The 11,718-nt window shown below is 45.5% G+C and overlaps 2 long non-coding RNA genes across 2 annotated transcripts; both read right to left on the bottom strand.

The window, feature by feature from the left end:
- Positions 1-6,660: 6,660 nt before the first annotated feature.
- On the bottom strand, positions 6,661-7,779 carry LOC140362546 (uncharacterized). The gene is made up of 3 exons (XR_011927110.1): positions 7,626-7,779; positions 6,812-6,886; positions 6,661-6,738 (listed from the first exon to the last, which is right to left on the bottom strand). It is a non-coding gene; the product is annotated as an uncharacterized lncRNA (long non-coding RNA).
- Positions 7,780-8,956: 1,177 nt separating this feature from the next.
- On the bottom strand, positions 8,957-9,591 carry LOC140362485 (uncharacterized). Its single transcript, XR_011927102.1, has 3 exons — positions 9,573-9,591; positions 9,084-9,149; positions 8,957-9,002 (listed from the first exon to the last, which is right to left on the bottom strand). It is a non-coding gene; the product is annotated as an uncharacterized lncRNA (long non-coding RNA).
- Between the last annotated feature and the right edge of the window lie 2,127 nt (positions 9,592-11,718).

Raw genomic sequence — 11,718 nt, forward strand, 5'->3', positions numbered from 1 at the left:
GCTCCGCCCACTTTGTGTTTTTGGCCCTCTATACAGTAATAATGTTCAATTTTTGCATTACATGCTTATATGCACGGAACATGCAAGAGATGGGGAACGTATTCGTGAGCTACTTAGCGCAAATGAGTGCTTTATATGGGGATGACGACCGCTTCGCGGTCGTCATCTCAATGTAAAGTGCTCGTTTAGTGCGCACTTTTGCACGGGCTTCGCCCGTTTACAACGGTAATGTTCCATTTTCCTACTACTAATTAGTATGCACGGGGCGTGCATGAGTGAAGGAGTGCGTTAGTGAGTGTTTGGAAGTGGGCGAGCGCTTCGCGCTCGATTTCGTGCGCACTACGTGCGCACTTTCGCAGCCGTGCTTCGCACGGCCTTACGAGATTAATAGGCCTCTCGCCAGCTTGTGGCGCTCGGGCCTAATAAAAATAATAATATTTTTAGCAAAAACAATACAGCCGTTTTTTCTATAACAACAAATTATACATCGTTTGAAAGCTCTAAGCCTTCCCCATGCCGCCATGGGGTGGAATCATCATTACGAGCGCTTACGCGCTCGTCACTCCCTATTTCGTCGGGATGCCCCGCCCACTCCCCATAGACTTCCAGTGATTTGAGCAGAAACAAGCATGGCCCATGCCTGCGGCATGGATTCTCGCGTACGGGACGATGCCAGGAGGGTTTTTGGAGGAATGCAGCGCTTCGCGCTGCTGTTGTCAACAATTTGTGAATGGGCTACGCCCATTCACAAATTGTTGACTATTTCTGTCATAGCAGGAGTAAGTATGCATGATCCATGCCTTCGGCATGGGCTAGTTCACTGTACTTGCCAGGGGCGACGGGGCACCAAACATGCGGGCTGCGCCCGCATGTTTGGTCAGACAGTTGCAACGCTGCCTTCGGCAGCGTTGCGGGAGCAATAGGCCCTCCGCCCTGCTGGGGCTCGGGCCTAATTAAAGCCGCAAGCGGCATCCAACGGCCCTCGCGGGCCGCCGGCCTTCCGACTCTGCGCTTTCGACTTGATAAAGATGGCGCCCTTATTGTGTGTTGAATTAAAAAAGAACTTGACAGACGGCGACACATTGGACATGGCCAATCCAGTGCAAATCAACACAAGTGTCAGTCAAATTTGCTGCGCCGCCGCACAGAGACCGTAGCACTTGGAATAAAAATATGGATAAATTTTGATGCCCCGCTTGTGTAGATGATATTTCCCAAAGTAAAGCTTGATCGAGCTATTGCCCACGGAGGAGTTTGTTAAAGTGTGAAGCGTAAATGTGAACATTTCAAGGATTTGGCGTTTTTCCCATTTGTGACAGTATATTTGCAGCTCCACGGCAAAGAGACTCTACCACTTAAAATCAAAATATGACTAACTTTTGATGCCCCGTTTGTGTAGATGATTTTCCCCAAATATGAGCTTGATCGGGCAATCGCCCTAGGAGAAGTTCGTTAAAGTGTGAAGCGTAAAAATGTGGTAATTTTAGAGATTTCGCTGTTTTCCCATTTCTGACATATATTTGCGGGTCCGCCACACAGAGACCGTAGCACTTAGAATCAAAATATGGGTAAGTTTTGATGCCCCGCTTGTGTAGATGATATTCTCCAAATATGAACTTGATCGGGCAATCGCCCTAGGAGGAGTTTGTTAAAGTGTGAAGCGTAAAAATGTGGTGATTTGAGCGATTCTACAATTTTCCCATAAGGATAACATGGGATGTTTCTGTCAACGCTTCGGTTACGCCGTACAAAATATGACTTTGGCTCTCATACTTTTATGATCAGGATGGCAAATTAGAATTTTGTGCAAAATGTCATGTTATTTGGAAAAACTTTATTGTTTATAGGCCACTCTGAAGGCCAAATAGTCCAAATTCTGGGTGAAGTTTGTGGCTCCGTCGCACAGAAACCGTAAAAGTTATCCTTAAAATTTGGATAACTTTAGATGCCCCACATGTCTAGAGGACGTACATCAATTTAGAAGTCGGTGGGCAAAACGCACTAGGAGGAGTTTGTTAAAGTGTAAAACATAAAAATGTGGTAATTTGAGAGGTTTTGCTGTTTACCCATTTGTGACATATATTTGCGGGTCAGCCACACAGAGACCGTAGCACTTAGAATCAAAATATGGATAACTTTTGATGCCTCGCTTGTGTAGATGATTTTCCCCAAATATGAACTTGATCGGACAATCGCCCTAGGAGGAGTTTGTTAAAGTGTGAAGCGTAAAAATGTGGTCATTTTAGAGATTCCGCTGTTTTCCCATTTGTGGCATATATTTGCGGGTCAGCCACACAGAGACCGTAGCACTTAAAACAAAAATATGGATAACTTTTGATGCCCCGCTTGTGTAGATGATTTTCCCCAAATATGAGTTTGATCAGACAATCGCCCTTGGAGGAGTTCGTTAAAGTGTGAAGCGTAAAAATGTGGTGATTTGAGCGATTTTGCGATTTTCCCATAAGGATAACATGGGATGTTTCTGTCATCGCTACGGTTACGCCGTACAAAATATGACTTTGGCTCTCATACTTGTATGATCAGGATGGCAAATTAGAATTCAGTGCAAAATGTCATGTCATTTGGAAAAACTCTATTGTTTATAGGCCACTCTGAAGGCCAAATAGTCAGAATTCTGGGAAACGTTTGCGGCTCCGTCGCACAGAGACCGTAAAAGTTATCCTTAAAATTTGGATAACTTTAGATGCACCACTTGTCTAGAGGACGTACACCGATTTTGAGGTTGGTGGGCAAAACGCACTAGGAGGACTTCGTTAAAGTGTAAAACATAAAAATGAGGTAATTTGAGAGATTTTGTGGTTTCCCCATAGGGATAACATGGGAGGTTTCTGTCATCGCTAGGACTACGCCGTAAAAATTTAGGCATTTTTGTGATTGGCTTTTGTGATCGGGATGGCAAAATAGAATTTTGGGTAAAGTTTAGACAATTTTGGTAAAACTAATTTTTGACCTTCAATGTTAATTTAAAGGTCACTCTGTAGGGGGCGCTATCGCGCCCATTTCAATTTTGTCAGCCTAAACTGGTCCAAACTAGAAAGTTTAACAACTGATTCAAATTTGGTCCTGATCGGACTCGTTTTGATCAAATGGGAGCAATTTTTAGATCTGCAATATTCCAAAATAAGTTGTCCAACTTTGCGGCTGCGCTGCACACAGACCGTAAAAGGTATCTCAAAAAATTGGATAACTTTAGATGCCCCACTTGTCCAGAGGACGTACGCCGATTTTGAAGTCGGTGGGCAAAACGCCCTAGGAGGAGTTCATCAAAGTTTGACGTGAACAAAATGGCTAACACAGCGTGTTTTCATTTTCAAAGGAGGATGGCGGCCATAGGGTAAGTCTGGGGGCGTGGCCACAATAATATTTTTTTTTTGTCCTCACGAGAGGAATGCGTGTCCCGAATTTCGTAGCTTTACGCCAAAGTTGACCTCGGGGCGTCTCCCATAGGCGCAATGTATTTTGACTTTTGTCGGTGGCGCTGTCGCGCCATTTTTTAACGAAAAAAAAAGGCCCAGAAAAAACAAAATTTTTCGCCGATTCAGAATTTTGGGCAAAGTTTGGTGAGTTTTTGAGCATGTTCAGGGGGTCAAATTAGAGTTCAAAGCGCTGAAGAAGAACAAGAAAAATAATAAAAATAATAATATTTTTAGCAAAAACAATATAGCCGTTTCCACTATAACAACAAATTATACATCGTTTGAAAGCTCTAAGCCTTCCCGATGCCGCCATGGGGTGGAATCATCATTACGAGCGCTTACGCGCTAGTCACTCCCTATTCCGTCGGGATGCTCCGCCCACTCCCCATAGATTTTCATTGATTTGAGCAGATACAAGCATGGCCCATGCCTGCGGCATGGACTCTCGCGTTCAGGACGGTGCCAGGAGGGTTTTTGGAGGAATGCAGCGCTTCGCGCTGCTGTTGTCAACAATGAGTGAATGGGCGTAGCCCATTCACTCATTGTCGACTATTTCTGTCATAGCAGGAGTAAGTATGCATGATCCATTTCTTCGGCATGGGCTAGTTCACTGTACTTGCCAGGGGCGACGGGGTACCAAACATGCGGGCTGCGCCCGCATGTTTGGTCAGACAGTTGCAACGCTGCCTTCGGCAGCTTTACGGGAGCAATAGGCCCTCCGCCCTGCTGGGGCTCGGGCCTAAATATAGCCGCAAGCGGCAATGATCGGCCCTCGCTACGCCGCCGCCACGCCGCAAGAGGAGGGGGCGCTAACGCGCATCTTCTCCCCTTTGTTTTACCATCAAAAAGCAATTTTATTTTGAATTCTTGGCAAAATGTGCGGCTTTGCCGCACAGACACCGTGACTCTTTGAATAAAAATGTGGATAACTTTTGATGGCTCACCCCTGAAGATGAGTCTCACCAAATTTCAGGTTAATAGGGCTGACACCCTAAGAGGAGTTTGTGAAAGTCTAAAGTGTAAACATGTTCTGGCGATTTCCCCATTGGAATAACATGGAAGGTTTCGGTCATCGTTACGGCAAAGCCATAACAATTATGACATGGGTCTCATTGACTTTTTTGATGGGGATGCCAAAATTGAGTTGTGTGTCAAATTTCATATAATTTCGCAAAACTAAATATTTAACCTCCATATAAAATCTGTAGGGGGCGCTGTGGCTCCAAATTAATTAATTTCACTTCAAGTAGGTTTAGGGCAAAGAGTTTAACGACTGATTCTAATTTGACGCAATTCGGACTTTATCTGCGCAAACGGCAGAAATGTTAAATTTGGGAGATTTCTGAAATTCTAGCTACAGTTTGCGGCTTCGCCGCACAGAGACCGTGACAGGTATCAATGTAATTTGGATAACTTTTGATGTCCCACTCCTCAGTAGCATTTTCACCAAATTTCAGCTTTTTAGGGCCAACGCCCTGGGAGGAGTTCGTAAAAGTACGACGTTTGGAAAAACTCCGAAGTCATGTTTAGCCATTTTTGAAGCAATATGGCCGACATTTGGTTGGGCGGACGGCGTTGCCGTAATAATATTTTTTACTTCTCTTGTCCGCATCTACCTCTGCGCCAAATTTCATGATTCTACGATCAGATTTTTTTTGGGTCATTTCCCATCTCTCAATGCATTTTTGGTACATTTGGGGGCGCTGACGCGCCAATTTTTTTAATTTTAGAAAAAGGAAATAGCCAGAATGTAGAGAGGCACGATTTTTAGAGGTGTGCTAATTTTTGTGACTTTTCGTCAATGTTCACTGGGTGAAAAATAGGGGGTTTGGTCCCGAGAAGAAGAAGAAGAAGAAAGAAAGAAAGAATATTAAAGCCGCAAGCGGCATCCAACGGCCCTCGCGGGCCGCCGGCCTTCCGACTCTGCTCTCTGCATTTTACAGAGATGGCGCTAACGCAATTGTCTAAGAACTAAGACAGCGACACATTGTACATGTACAATGCTGTGCTTAACCAGTGCAAATGAACACAAATGTCGATGCCCCGCTTGTGTAGATGATTTTCACCAAATATGAGCTTGATCGAGCTTTTGCCCACAGAGGAGTTCATTAAAGTGTGAAGCATAAATGTGAACATTTCAAGGATTTGGCGTTTTTCCCATTTGTGACATATATTTGTGGCTCTACCGCACAGAGACCCTAGTACTTAAAATCAAAATATGGATAACTTTTGATGCTCCGCTTGTGTAGATGATTCTCCCCAAATATGAACTTGATCGGGTAATCGCCCTAGGAGGAGTTTGTTAAAGTGTGAAGTGTAGAAATGTGGTCATTTTAGAGATTTTGCGGTTTCCCCATAGGGATAACATGGGATGTTTCTGTCATCGCTACGGCTACGCTTTACCAAATATGACTTTGGCTCCCATACTTTTAATTTGGGGATGGCAAATGAGAATTGTGTGCAAAATGTCATGTCATTTGGAAAAACTCTTGTTTATAGGCCACTCTGAAGGCCAAATAGTCCAAATTCTACGAAAAGTTTGCGGCTCCGTCGCACAGAGACCGTAAATGTTATCCATAAAATTTGAATAACTTTAGATTCCCCACTTGTCTAGAGGAGGTACACCGATTTTGAGATCGGTGGGCCAAACGCACTAGGAGGGGTTCGTTAAAGTGTGAAGCGTAAAAATGTGGTGATTTGAGCGATTTTTCGATTTTCCCATAAGGATAACATGGGATGTTTCTGTCATCGCTACGGTTACGCCGTACAAAATATGACTTTGGCTCTCATACTTGTATGATCAGGATGGCAAATTAGAATTTTGTGCAAAATATCATGTCATTTGGAAAAACTCTATTGTTTATAGGCCACTCTGAAGGCCAAATAGTCAGAATTCTGGGAAACGTTTGCGGCTCCATCGCACAGAGACCGTAAAAGTTATCCTTAGAATTTTGATAACTTTAGATGCCCCACTTGTCTAGAGGACGTACACCAATTTTGAGGTTGATGGGCAAAACGCACTAGGAGGAGTTCGTTAAAGTGTGAAACAGAAAAATGTGGATATTCGAGAGATTTAGCGAATAAACCATATTAACTCACCTGGTCTGTCAACATCCCTGGGGTCTCCTCCACATCTCCCACCTGTAGCCACAAACAACAAAAATGTATTACATTACATTCTGTACAAACTTCATTAAAAAAACAAGAATAAAAAACAAACCTTGTCCTCCAGCAAAGCGTCCATCAAGACCACACTAGTGGGGGACGTCCCTGGTGTCACGTCTTCCACAACTGCCACCGCCTAGAAACAATTTAACATTATGAATAGGTAACAAACCATAAAACATTATGAAGCTCTTTAAACCCACACAAACCTGGTCCTCCTCCATCTCTGATGAGGAGCTGGCAGGTGAGCCGGGTCTCACCTCCAGAGCAGGTGCTGCCTCAGTCTGTGTAAAGAAAAGTTGCTTTTAGTCAACGTGTTTTCTGATCATTAACAGGGCAAATTAGGGATGTGCAATATTGGAAGAATCTAATTGCGACATTTTGGATAAGAATTTAGTTAGATTCACAATTTGTTTCATTTAAGTTTCAACAATAGGATTGGGTTAATAGTTCACACTTAAACTTAAAGACTGAAATACGCTGATGAGCTGATAATCTATTAGACTCACACATCTAAACCATTGTTTGGCAGAATAATACGAATACCAAAAACTGTATTCTTTGTGAGTTGCTAATTAGGTCCATTTAAATTGTGATTACAATTAGATTGAGGTTAATTTGGCGTCGCTAAAACAGTCTAAATGAGAACGGAATCAGGACTTGAGCCGTGCAGAGACTGGAAAAAGGCAGCACTAAAGCCGTTTTATACAAATACTAAACAACGTCTAAACCAGAACTAAAGTAAGTCAAAAGCTGAACTGAAGCAGGACTAAAAAACAGTTCTATACCAATACCTAAAGTTTGAAGCAGAATTAAATCACAACTAAAGTCTATAGCTGGTTTAAAGTAAGGCTACAAAAGGACTAAGCAGGACTACACGGCATGGGAAAAATATGCAAGTCCAATTTTCTTACAAGAATTACAATTAGATTTATGATAAATCTAATCTATGTTTTAACAATAACATTATGTTAAAAGTTTACATTTAAGTCTAGAATGTAAAGTCTGAGTGTAAAGTCTCACCTGCCGCTGGGAGCGACGTCGCTTTGAGGCAGCAGGTTTGAATGTCTCTTGCGCGACATCCTCCTCCATCCCAGATGTGGAGGTGACTGGTGTTTGGCCTTTCACCACGTCTGCATAGGAGGGGCTGGCAGGTGAGCGACCTCTCACCTCCAAAACCGCCTACAGAATCACACACACACACACACACACATAAGGAGTGAGTGGCATCTTGACATCTAAATATGAGCACATTGACACCGACCTGGCCCCCCTCTGATGCGGGTGAGGTGCTGGAAGGTGAGCCGTGTCTCACCTCCAGACGGGGAAAGGAGCGTGAACGTGAGCAGCGGTCCCTCACTTCCACAACAGACTACAAAACACAAAACATAAGTGAGTTGTTATAAATGTCAGACATTAAATAAATGCGTTCATGCCACACACACCGTCTGCTCCTCTGTCCCCGATGTAATGGGAGGTGAGCGGGATCTCACCTCCAAACCAGGTGCTGCCTCAATCTTTGTTATAAAAAGTTGCCATTAGTCATAAAAAAAAAAAAAAAAATACAGGGCAAAAAACTGTACAAAGGCTCACCTGACGCTGGGAGCGACGTCGCTTTGAGGCAGGTTTTAATGTCTCTCGCGAGACATCCTCCTCCATCCCGGATGTGGAGCTGGCAGGTGCGTGGCGTTTCCCTGCCATCCAAGATGTGGAGGTGACGGGTGTTTGGCCTTTTACCACGTCTGCATAGGAGGGGCGGGCAGGTGAGAGACCTCTCACCTCCAAAACCGCCTACAGAATCACACACACACAGAATGAGTGAGTGAAATCTTTTGACATGTAAATATGAGCACATTGACACTGACCTGGCCCCCCTCAGATGCGGATGAGGTGCTGGAAGGTGAGCGGGGTCTCACTCCCAGACGGGGAAAGGAGCGTGAACGTGAGCGGCGGTTTAGCCGTGTAGCCTGTTGTGGAAGTGAGCTTCCACAACAGGCTACAAAACAAAAAACAAGTGAGTTATTACAAGTGTCAGACATTAAATAAATGCGTTCATGCTACACCCACCGTCTGCTCCTCTGTCCCCGATGTAATGGGAGGTGAGCAGGAGGGGCTCACCTCCTCAGCCGTTGCCTCGACCGCTCCCCTGGGCTGGCAACAGCTTTACGACGTCTCGCGTGAGGCGTCTTTTTAAAAAGGAAAAAGGTAACTTCTTTAAACATTTGCTACATCAAAGCACAAAATTATTATACACAACTCGACAGGAATTACCTTCTTTCCCTTTGGAAAGGAGCGACTTGACTTCACAAAGCCAAGGCGAGATGGAACTATCTTGTTCATCTCCAAGATAGCGGGGTTGAACACTGTGGGCGAGAGGGGGATGGAGAAGACTGTCTCCACCTGTGGATATTAAGCAAATGTTTTAGCCCACAATATTAACACTAAGACTGCCACTCACATAAAGTCCTTATCCAAACTCACCTCCTTTTGAACCAGCCGAGCCCGGGGTCCCACAGGAGAGGTCTGCAGGGCCCTTGGCCGGTTCTTCTGTAACAGACAGAAAATCAAACAGTATTCAGAGATATAATAAGTCTGTTAATGATTTTTTTTATTCATCAGGAAGAAGTGAATCAGTCACTCCACTCACAATCAAAGCTCTTTACATACAATACAATACAGGGTCATGGCCAATACACAGAACATTTTTGTCAACCAGGCCTCGTCAGTGAGGTAACATTGCACAAAGTGTCAAAATGTATTGTTAGCTGACCAAAACAAACGCACGTTGTCCAAGTGGCAGAGCAGTGACGTGTTGTGACTGACTGTTTTGCAACTGTGCAGTTTCCTTAGTGACCAGTGGTGGGTGACCTGGAACTTGTACAGTAATGCCTGTACAAGTTCCTCTTAAATGCTTTTTTGTTTGTTATCAGCGAGAGAGAGGTTAAGAGACACACACACAGATACACACACCTTTCTGCGCCGTTCAACCAGTGTAAAGTCATCAGGGGGTGGAAGTGGCACAGGAATGGGATCGGTGTGAGCAGGTGACTCCAGTTGTATGTAGCAGGCCTGCCACAACAACTTCACGAAGATCAACATCCCATGATTGTCACTCAGATGAATCTGAGAGAGAGAAAAAAAACAATAAGCGTTCATTACAAATAAACAGAGCTAAGGTTAGACTTTAGGACGGATCAGAGAACTTCAACTGGGGTTTGAAAAGGAAAACACCAGAGTTTGTACAAAATATAAGATAGGCTTCTCGTTTAATTTTAAGATATGCTGAGGAACTAAAGTACCGCCAATGGATTGATAAAGCTGTGCAAAGAGTCAGAGATAAAATGACTACTCACGCCATCCTTGCTCCACAGCTCTCGGCGATTCATTGGGAAGTGCTCAGTCACCGGTAAGTAGTGGGTTTCTTTGAAAACAACAAACATGTAATCACATTAGATTTCTGTGTTAAATATATTATTGGTATATAATAAAAGTGTGTGCAGATTCACACGTCTGCACCAAAGCTGCAGGTATGAAAATTAGATTATACTGTGAACATACCCAAGTCCACTGCAACACTTTGAAACTTTTGCCTCAGAAGTGTTTGGGGCTCCACAACCTGAGCGATACGAGTCGGGAAGTCCATGACCACAACCTGTGTCAGACATGAACATGTTAACATCCGGTGAAGTGAAATCAAATGAATAGATTGAAATATTATAATAAGAAACCCTCTTACCTTCTTAAACCGTGCACAGAGGTAGCTAAGGAGATGGGCAAACGCCTTGCCAGCCTCGGTGACAGTGCCAAAGGCTCCCAAGTCATTGCACGGAGCGAGGAGACACACCAGATCAGGCTCTGTTAAATGAAGTTTGAAGTCAGTATAGTTAAGCAGACAAGCTAAACTAAATTCAGCTAACACTTCACCTATGCGCAGTTTGGTATTCTGCAGCTGATCATAGAGATCCTGAGATGAACCTCCAGGTGTCGAACTGAAGCCAAAGTAAAGACATCCCTCTGGCATCTCAACGAACCCATCCACGATGACATGCAGATGGGAGTGGCCGATCACGAACACAAACTAGAAAACATATGTACAATTTAAAACTACGGCCACTGTAGACCCCAAAATATTAGAGTCACAAGCACAAGAGTCAAGGGCGCATGCGATAAAGCAATAACTAATTTGTGAGAGAGACATGGAGCAGAGGAGACATGGAGCGGGGAGACATGGAGCGGGGAGACATGGAGCGGGGAGACATGGAGCGGGGAGACATGGTGCGGGGGAGACATGGTGCGGGGGAGACATGGAGCGGAGAGACATGGAGCGGGGAGACATGGAGCGGGGAGACATGGAGCGGGGAGACATGGAGCGGGGAGACATGGTGCGGGGGAGACATGGAGCGGGGAGACATGGTGCGGGGGAGACATGGAGCGGAGGAGACACGGAGCGGAGGAGACACGGAGCGGAGGAGACACGGAGCAGAGGAGGTGACACGGAGCAGAGGAGGAGACACGGAGCAGACACGGAGCGAAGGAGACACGGAGCAGAGGAGACACGGAGCAGAGGAGGAGACACGGAGCAGAGGAGACACGGAGCAGAGGAGGAGACACGGAGCAGACACGGAGCAGAGGAGACACGGAGCAGAGGAGGAGACACGGAGCAGAGGAGGAGACACGGAGCAGAGGAGGAGACACAGCGCAGACACGGAGCGGAGGAGACACGGAGCAGAGGAGGAGACACGGAGCAGAGGAGGAGACACTGAGCAGAGGAGGAGACACAGAGCAGACACGGAGCGGCGGAGACACGGAGCAGAGGAGGAGACACGGAGCAGAGGAGGAGACACGGAGCAGAGGAGGAGACACGGAGCAGAGGAGGAGACACGGAGCAGAGGAGGAGACACAGAGCAGACACGGAGCGGCGGAGACACGGAGCAGAGGAGACACGGAGCAGAGGAGGAGACACGGAGCAGAGGAGGAGACACAGAGCAGACACGGAGCGGAGGAGACACGGAGCAGAGGAGACACGGAGCAGAGGAGACACGGAGCAGAGGAGACACGGAGCAGAGGAGACACGGAGCAGAGGAGACACGGAGCAGAGGAGACACGGAGCAGAGGA

Source organism: Eucyclogobius newberryi, unplaced genomic scaffold (genome assembly GCF_026437365.1).
Source record: "Eucyclogobius newberryi isolate DKJ021-1_F unplaced genomic scaffold, fEucNew1.0.hap1 SCAF_17, whole genome shotgun sequence".
NCBI classification, from domain to species: domain Eukaryota; kingdom Metazoa; phylum Chordata; class Actinopteri; order Gobiiformes; family Gobiidae; genus Eucyclogobius; species Eucyclogobius newberryi.